General features: G+C 39.2%; 1 pseudogene; it reads left to right on the top strand.

Moving 5' to 3' along the window:
* Positions 1 to 2,660: 2,660 nt before the first annotated feature.
* Positions 2,661 to 3,643, top strand: LOC101603059 (annotated as a pseudogene).
* Positions 3,644 to 9,576: the final 5,933 nt, after the last annotated feature.

The raw sequence follows: 9,576 nt of genomic DNA, 5'->3' as shown, positions 1-9,576 counted from the left end.
TATATGCCTAAGAATTCTGCAGATAACTAAAAAGTGCCAAAATCAAATTAACCCCAGATGAAAAAATTTCTACATTATATAAGAAACGCAAAAAAACAAGACAGTATAATTCCACCAAACAGTATAAACCCCCTATAAGTGACCACCAATGAGACTGAATTAGTTGAAATGCTTGACAAAGAATTCAAAAGAATGCCTATCACTTAGTTCAAAGAAATCAAAAAAGAAAACAAACTCCAAAAAGAGAACAAAGGAAAGCAACTTAGTGAAATAACTTCCCTGTATTTTGTTCCACCCAGTCTACTAGAGTACTTGCATAGCAGGCAAACTCAACACCTAGGGTCACTTCTCCTGCATGATTCTGATACCAAAACCAGACAAAGACAGAACAAAAACAGGAAATTATAGGACTGGAGAGATTTCTTAGTGGAAGGACCCAGGTTTGATTCCTCAGTACCCACATAAGTCACATGCAAAAGGTGGCACATGCATCTAGAGTTTCTTTTCAGTAGCTAGAGGCCCTGGCATGCCCATGCTATCTGTCTCTTTCTCCCCCCCCCCCCCAATAAATAAATAAATAAAATTCTAATGAAAAAGAAAGTTACAGACCAATCTCCCTCATGAATATAGATGCAAAAATTCTCAACAAAATATTAGCAAACAGAATACAAGAATATATCAAAAAGATCATTCACCCTGACCAAGTAGGCTTATCCCAGAGATGCAGGGATGCTTCAACATCTGCAAATAAATAAATGTGATATACCATATAAATGGTCTGAAGGATAAAAATCACTATATCATATCACTAGATGCAAAAGGGAATATGACAAACTCTAACATCCTTCATGGTAAAAGACCTACATAAACTAAGAGTAGAAAGAACATATCTCAACATAATAAGGACCATTTACTTACAACAAACCTACATCAAACATAGTACTAAATGGGGAAAAACTTGAAGCTTTTCCACTAAAATCAGGAACAAGACAAGTGTGTCCACTGTCCCCAATTTTATTTACTATAGTACTAGAAGTCTTAGATATAGCAATAACACAAGAGAGATACATAAAAGTGATACAAATTGAAAAAAGCGATAAAAATTGGAAAGGAAGAGAACAAATTATCATTATTTGCAGACGATATGATTCTATATATAAAGGACCCTAAAGACTCTACCAGAAAACTGTTAGACCTGATAAACACTTTCAGAAATGTAGCAGGATACAAAATAAACATTGAAATCAGTAGCCTTCCTGTATACTAACGATAACCACAACTGAGGATGAAATCAGAGAATCATTCCCATTCACAATTACCTCAAAAAAAAAAAAAAAAAAGTACCTTGGAATAAACCTAACCAAGCAAGTGAAGAATTACAATGAAAACTTTAAGACACTCAAGAGAGAAATTGCAGAAGACATTAGGAAATGGAAAAACATCCCATGTTCTTGGATTGAAAGAATCAAGATTGTGAAAATGTCAATTGTATCAAAAGCAATCTACACATTTAATGCAATTCCATAAAAATTACAACAGAATTTGTGGAATTCTCAGAAATATAAAAAAATCCTAAGATTCATTTGGAAGCACAAAATCCCCCAAATATTCAAAACAATTTTGAACAACAAAAATGAGGCCGGTGTTATCACCATCCCTGATTTTAACCTGTACCACAGAGCCACAGGAACAAAAACAGGATGCACTGGTACCAAGACAGACACATCGACAAATGGAACAGAACGGAGAACCCAGATGTAAATCCAGTCAGCCATGTGATTTTCAATAAAAGTACCAAAAATATTCATTGGAGAACAGATATGTCTTTAACAAATGGTGCTGGGAAAACAGGATATCTATATGTAGAAGGATGAAAATAGATCCTTCTCTCTCTCCATTCAAAAGAATCAAGTCCAAATGAATCAAAAACCTTACTACCAGACCTGAAACTCTGAAACAGCTAGAGGAAAAAGTAGGGGAAACCCTTCAACATATTAGCCTAGGCAATGACTTTCTGAATATAACCCCAGTTGCTCAGAAAATAAAACTACTAATTGACCACTGGGACCTCATGAAGTTAATAACCTTTTGGGTAGAAAAGGACACTGTGGCTAGAGCAAAAAGGCAACTCACAGAAAGGGAGGACATTTTTCCTAGCTATACATCTGACTGAGGATTAACATCCAAGATATATAAAGAACTCAGAAAACTAAATAATAAGAAATTAAATAACCCAATTAAACAATTGGCTGTTACCTTCTCTTTCCAGATGATGGGGACCTGGGGATAACTCATAAGGTACCATAGTACTGAGAAGAAGTGAAAGAGGAGTGCTCAGCGCTGAAGCATTGCTATTACCCCTTCCCAGGCTCAGGATCCATTGCGGAAGAGGTGGTGGAAAGAATGTAAGAGCCAAAAGAAGGGTAGGACACCTTATAATACACTCTTCCAGACACAAAATGGCCTGAATATCCATGACCTTGCAGTGCCTACACAAGACTATCATAACAGGAGGAAAAGATGATGCCATCAAAAATAAGAGAAGGGGCTTGCCGGGCACGGTAAGGGCTTGGCCAGCGGCGGGGCTGGGCTGGGCTGCGGGGAGACCGATGGACCGGTGACAGTCGCCTGCTAGGTGTGGCCCCCGCGTCACCGTGATGATCCACGGCTTCCAGAGCAGCCACCAGGACTTCTCGTTCGGGCCCTGGAAGCTGACGGCGCCCCAGATCCACATCATGAAGTCAGCGGATGTGGAGAAGTTAGCTGATGAGTTGCATATGCCATCTCTCTCTGAAATGATGTTTGTAGACAACGTTCTAAGGATCCAGCATGGCTCTGGCTTTGGGATTGAGTTCAATGCTACAGATGCGCTAAGATGTGTAAACAACTACCAAGGAATGCTTAAAGTAGCTTGTGCTGAAGAGTGGCAGGAAAGCAGGGTGGAAGGTGAACACTCCAAGGAAGTTATTAAACCGTATGATTGGACCTATTAAAGGAACTTTGCTTGGAGAATCTCTTAAATTAAAGGTTGTACCTACAACAGATCATATAGATACAGAACAATTAAAAGCCAGAGAACAAATTATTTATTTATTTATTTATTTTTATTTTTATTTTTTTGATTTTCGAGGTAGGGTCTCTAGCCCAGGCTGACCTGGAATTAACTATGTAGTCTCAGGGTGGCCTTGAACTCACTGTGATCCTCCTACCTCTGCCTCCTGAGTACTGGGATTAAAGGCGTGCGCCACCACGCCTGGCTCAAATTAAATTTTTTGAAGAAGTTCTCCTGTTTGAAGATGAACTGCATGATCATGGAGTTTCAAGCTTGCGTGTGAAAATTAGAGTAATGCCTTCTAGCTTTTTTCTGCTGTTGCGGTTTTTCTTGAGAATTGATGGGGTCCTTATCAGAATGCATGACACAAGGCTTTACCATGAGGCTGACAAGACCTACATGCTGTGAGAATATACATCACGAGAAAGCGAAATTGCTAACTTAATGCATGTTCCACCTTCCCTCTTCACGGAACCCAGTGAAATATCACAGTATTCACCAATCAAGGAAGCAGTCTGTGAGAAGCTCATATTTCCAGAGAGAATGGATTCTAAACCTGGAGATTCACAAGAAAGTAAAGCTGTGGAATAGAATGTGATACAACATATTCTCACCCTGGACACTCTCTGTAGGGGATGTTTTATTATGAGACTTAATTCCTTGCTTGTATACAAATTTTCTTTCACCTTAAAGGAAAGAAAAAATAAAGGATCGTTGCAGGCAGGTTCCACTCAACTGCTATTTGTACTGTGTATCTTCAAATTTATACTCCAGGGCCATAGGTTCTGGAGGTAAATTTGGATTCCTAAATTGCCACTCAATATGACCTCAGCAGTAGTGATGTGTGTGTCTCTTGAGCAGTGGGTGTAATCTGCATTGTTATGAATCACTGTCTTTTCCTGTGAAGAGATGGATTTGTGAATTAAATCCAAAGCCTTGTGACTTTCATAGGATTCCTGGTTGTGCATGTGGATGTACTGGCTCTGTGCTCTGGGCTTTCTGGTGCTTACTCACACTTCTAAAGAGTTGTGACTTGTATCAATATTGTGTGTATGTATACACACACTTGTATTTTTTTTTTTTTTTTTTGGTTTTTCGAGGTAGGGTCTCACTCTAGCCCAGGCTGACCTGGAATTCACTATGGAGATTAAAGATTAAATTTTTCTGGGATTAAAGGCGTGCGCCACCACGCCTGGCTACACACTTGTATTTTTTTTTTTTAAAAAACTTTTTTTTTTTTAATTTATTTATTTATTTGAGAGCGACAGACACAGAGAGAAAGACAGATAGAGGGAGAGAGAGAGAATGGGCGTGCCAGGGCTTCCAGCCTCCGCAAACGAACTCCAGACGCGTGCGCCCCCTTGTGCATCTGGCTAACGTGGGACCTGGGGAACCGAGCCTCGAACCGGGGTCCTTAGGCTTCACAGGCAAGCGCTTAACCGCTAAGCCAACTCTCCAGCCCCACACTTGTATTTTTTAAAAATTACTGATTTAAATGTCTTAGTCCCTGAGTAGTCTTAGATTACTTATTTTGATAATTCATTGTTGAAACTTGTGGAGTTAAAATAATTGACTTTTTTTAATTAAAAAAGTGAAAGTGGGTAGGATGAGTGTATTTCTGAAGATTTCATTAGTTTACTTCAGTGAGGAATACAAGGAATATGCTTTGGCCATTACTAAATATGACATATGCCATTTTATATTTATTTGTTCTAAATAAATAAATAATACAGAATTACAAAAAAAAAGAGAGAGAGAGAGAAAGCTGGGCATGGTGGCACACATCTTTGATCCCAGCACTAGGGAGGCAAAGGTAGAATTACCATGAGTTCAAGGCCACCCTAAGACTACATAGTTAATTCCAGGTCAGCCTGGGCCAGAGTAAGACCCTACTTCAAAAAACCGAAATAATAATAATAATAATAATAATAAATAAAAATAAATAAATAAATAAAATAAAAAACTTCTTTGAGATTCCACCTCACTCACTCCTGTCAAAATGTCTATCATCAAGAAAACAAATGGCAATAAATGCTGGTAAGGATGTGGCAAAAGAGGAAGCCTTCTACAATGTTGGTGGGAATGTAAACTGGTACAGCCATTATGGAAATCAATGTGGAGGTTCCTAAGACAACTAAAAATGGATTTACCATATGACCCAGCTATACCTCTCCTAGGCATGTAGCCTAAGGACTCTTTTTGCTACTTTAGATATACTTGCTCAACTGTGTTTATTGCCTCTTTATTCATAATAGCTAGGAAATGGACCTAACCTAGATATCCCTTAACTAATGAATGGATAATGAAGATGTGGCACACTTATACAATGACATTCTATTCAACAGTAAAGAAAAGTGAAATTTGAAGATTTCAGGGAAATGGATGGATCTGGAAAGGATTATGCTTAATGAGGTAAACCAGGCCCAGAAAGACAAACACTGCATGTTCTCTCTCATATGTGGATCCTACCAAAAAAAAAAAAAAAACCGAATTTTACATGAGTTGGGTTAAAAATCAGTAGCAGAAGGCCAGATGTGGTAGTGTACACCTTTAATCCCAGCACTCAGGAGGCAGTGGAAGGTGGATCGCCATGAGTTTGAGGTCACCCTGAGACTACACAGTGAGTTCCAGGTCAGCCTAGACTAGAGTGAGACCCTACCTTGAAAAAAAAAAAAAATCAGTATCAGAGGCCAGTAAGCTGGAAAGGGGCTATAAGGGAGGAAGGACAGGGGAGGCCATAAAGAGATGCTATTTCATGTATTTAAGTACATGAGCAGATTACTGGGGATGTAATGGCCTAAGTGAGGTTATGGGAAGTGATTGAGTAAAAGAAGGATAGGAGAGGGTTAATAAAAATTCAAGATATTATGAATAAGCCATGTGGAAACCTACATTTTTGGATAGTGGCATACCCAGAAGCCATAGACTGTTACTAGGTAAATTCCAGTGCCAGGGATGGTATACTTTCCAGTGAGTGATTGGCCAGGGAGGCCCCTGATGCCCCCGAAACATTACAGGCTATTGCCAAGGCTCTTGATTTCCTACCAGAAATAGATCATAAGACTCTATTACTGAAGACTCCACTTACTTTGGCTGCAAGATCACTGAACAATTAAGCTGGAGTTGAGCTGAAAACCTTCTCCTTGTAGACCAGTTGGCAGAAAGCTGGAAAAAGCTATGTTGCATACATCCCTATGAATAAAAGATATCATCAGGGACTGGAGAGATGACTTAGTGGTTAAGGTGTTTGCCTGCAAAGCCAAAGGATTTTGGGAGGTTCAACTCTCCAGGACTCACATAAGCCAGATGCACAAGGAGGCACATGTATCTGGAATTCATTTGTAGTAGCTGGAGGCTCTGCCCTCTCTCCCTCCCTCTCTCTCTCTCTCTCTCTCTCTCTCTCTCTCTCTCAAATAAATAAATGAAATATATTTTAAAAAGGATATCATCAGTGGAGAAAACAATGGACACTACAAGCCTCAAGTTTGGCCACCAAGGCCAAATAACCAAATGGATGCAATAGTGGCATGTCTCTTATGAGAGAAACCAATCACTCTCTAATTTGACTGGATGACCACTCCATGAGAGGGAATACATGCCTGGTACTTAAAATCTAGTGAAAAGCCTATGGGAGGGGAGGTCATGAGACCTCGGAGTGTAACATCTGCTCTTGTCTGGCTAAATGCATATATTATGCTCACCAAACTGCCTGGTAAGAACTTAATGTTCATATACATATATTAATGCTACTCTCATTTTTGGTTAGAGAAGCTTCTCTTTTCAGATGGCGGTGACCACTGTGATTATTCAAAAGGCACCATAATGCTGTTAAGAAGTGACAGAGGAGTGTTTAACACCGAAACAACTCTATCATACCTTCCAAGGCTTAGGGTCCATTGCAGAAGAGGGGGCAGAAAGGATGTAGGAGCCAAAGGAAGAGTAGGACTGCTTATAATGCAATCATTCATACAAATTGGCCTTGATATACATGACCTCACAGTATGTAGCACTACCTTCATAAGACCATTGTAATAGGAGGAAAAGATGATAACATCAAAATTAAAGGGAGACTAACTGAGAGAAGGAGGGGCTATGATGAAGAGTAGATTTGTGAAGGGTTAAGTGGGGAAGGAAGGGAATTACCATGGTTTATTGTCTATAATTATAGACGTTGTCAATAAAAAAAAGTTTAAAACTTTTATCGACCTGATTACAAGGAAAGACAGAGAGAATGGGTGTGTCAGAGTCTCTAGCCACTGCAAATGCATGTGCCACTTTGTGCATCTGGCTTTACCTGGGTACTGGGGACTTGAACCTAAGTCACTAATCTTTATGGGCAAGTGTCTTAACTGATAAACCATCTTTCTAGCCCCCATAATATTTTTTTTTTTAAACTCCATGTATCTCTCAGCATGGTATGGTGGCACACGCCTTTAATCCTAGCACTCAGGAGGCAGAGGTAGAAGGATCACCATGAGTTTGAGGTCACCCTGAGACTACATAGTGAATTCCATATCAGCCTGGGCTAGAGTGAGACCCTAACTCAAAAAAATAGAAAAAAAAAAAAAAACTCCATGTGCTTCAATAACCCAAGACTCACCAAGTCAACCATTACATATCTATTGAATATCCAGTGTCAGCCCTATTTTTTTTGTCAGCCCTATTTTATATTCTAGTTCTAATTCAGAAATAACTTTCTTCTTCCCTCTCTCTCTCTCTCCCTCCTATCTAGTTAACCATTTAGCCCTTTTACCTCAGTACAAAGAACCATCAAAAAAACTTTCTTACCAGACATTTTTGATTTTTTCGATTAGAACCATTAAAAAATATTCTTTGCTAAACATCCCAATGATTCTTCATAAAAATTCAACATCAAAATTTCTTTTTGCTCTTATGAAATCTTAATAGTCACTTTAGTATAAGAACTTAAAATTCTCCCTTTTATCATCTCATGTCACTAGGAATCTCTTTAGAATAAATGCCTTGAGGGCTGGAGAGATGGCTTAGCGGTTAAGCGCTTGCCTGTGAAGCCTAAGAACCCCGGTTAGAGGCTCGGTTCCCCAGGTCCCACGTTAGCCAGATGCACAAGGGGGTGCACGCGTCTGGAGTTCATTTGCAGAGGCTGGAAGCCCTGGCGCACCCATTCTCTCTCTCTCCCTCTATCTGTATTTCTCTCTGTGTCTGATGCTCTCAAATAAATAAATTAAAAAAAAAAGAATAAATGCCTTGAAAATGTCTATCCATAGAAATGACAGACAGACTTGAATTATAATAATCACCCAGTGTACACATGCAGACTTTACCACTGTTGATTTTGGAACACTCTCTTTCTCTCCCTTCCGATCCACCTTATGCTGAACTTAGACTATGTTATTAATGTCTTCTTACCAAACACAACATAGTAATCAGTGTTGGCTGATTGACTCAGTCACTAAAAAGATCCAAAAGTGTTGCTGATGTTGTTACCAATTAATTAGTCCTTATCTTGTGACCAGGAAAAAAATTGGACGTACAATGACAATGAGTAAATAAAGCAAAGGAGATTTTATTGAGGAAAACAGTAACAGAGACAAGAGTATAAGGGCAAACTTTCTTAGGATTTGGGCTGGTATCTGAAGAGATAGAAAGGGAGAAAGGAGGGCTGGAGAGATTGCACAGTGGTTAAGGTGTTTGCCTGCAAAGACTAACAACCTGAGTTCAATTGCCCAGTACCTATGTAAAAAGCCAGATGCATAAAGTTGCACATGCATCTGGAGTTCATTTGCAGTGACTAGAGGCCCTGGAGCCCAAGGTAGGAGGATCGCTGTGAGTTTAAGGCCAGTCTGAAGCTACATAGTGACTTCAAGGTCAGCCAGGGCTAGAGCAAGATCCTGCCTCAAAAAAAAAAAAAAAAAAAAAAAGAAAAGAAAGAAAGAAAGAAAGAAAAGAAAAGAAAAGAAAAGAAAAGAAAAAAAGGAACAGTTATACAGGTTCAGTTATAACTCAGAAAAGTGGACAGACAAGTTTACATGTAGCTCTGCAAGAAAAATGCATCATTAGGGGGCAATGATTCCTCCTTAGCATGTCTTTAGGTGAGGGCTGGTCTTTTGACCAGCTGCCTGACAAGTCCAGTTGAATTAACTCTTAAGGGAGGGGACTACGATATGTCTTTGTAATATTATATTTTGAGTAACTTAGAATAGCATATCTCTACTCAGGGCCAGGGGTAGAACACAGATTTTGTTCCTCCAACCAGGAGAAACATATCCCTTAATGGGCCCAAAACTCACAACTACAACTGTAACAAAAAAGCTAGGCTGTATTATTCTACTATTTCTGAACCCAAGAACAAAATCCTAATTGGATGACCTCTAATCCAATGAAGAAATCCATTTTGAGAGGCTAATGATCAAGAATAGTCTATCTTCCCTTCCTGGAACCTTCTGTACAAGACACCTAAGAGGTAGACAGTAGCATGAGAAAGTAGAAATGGAAAAAGAAAAGAGAGAGAATATGATGAAGAGAAGGATAAAGAATGAATTAAT

This window comes from Jaculus jaculus, chromosome 8, assembly GCF_020740685.1.
Source record: "Jaculus jaculus isolate mJacJac1 chromosome 8, mJacJac1.mat.Y.cur, whole genome shotgun sequence".
Classification (NCBI taxonomy): Eukaryota; Metazoa; Chordata; class Mammalia; order Rodentia; family Dipodidae; genus Jaculus; species Jaculus jaculus.
The sequence above is the reverse complement of the archived record's forward strand: the minus strand, read 5'-3'. Positions and strand labels throughout refer to the sequence as shown.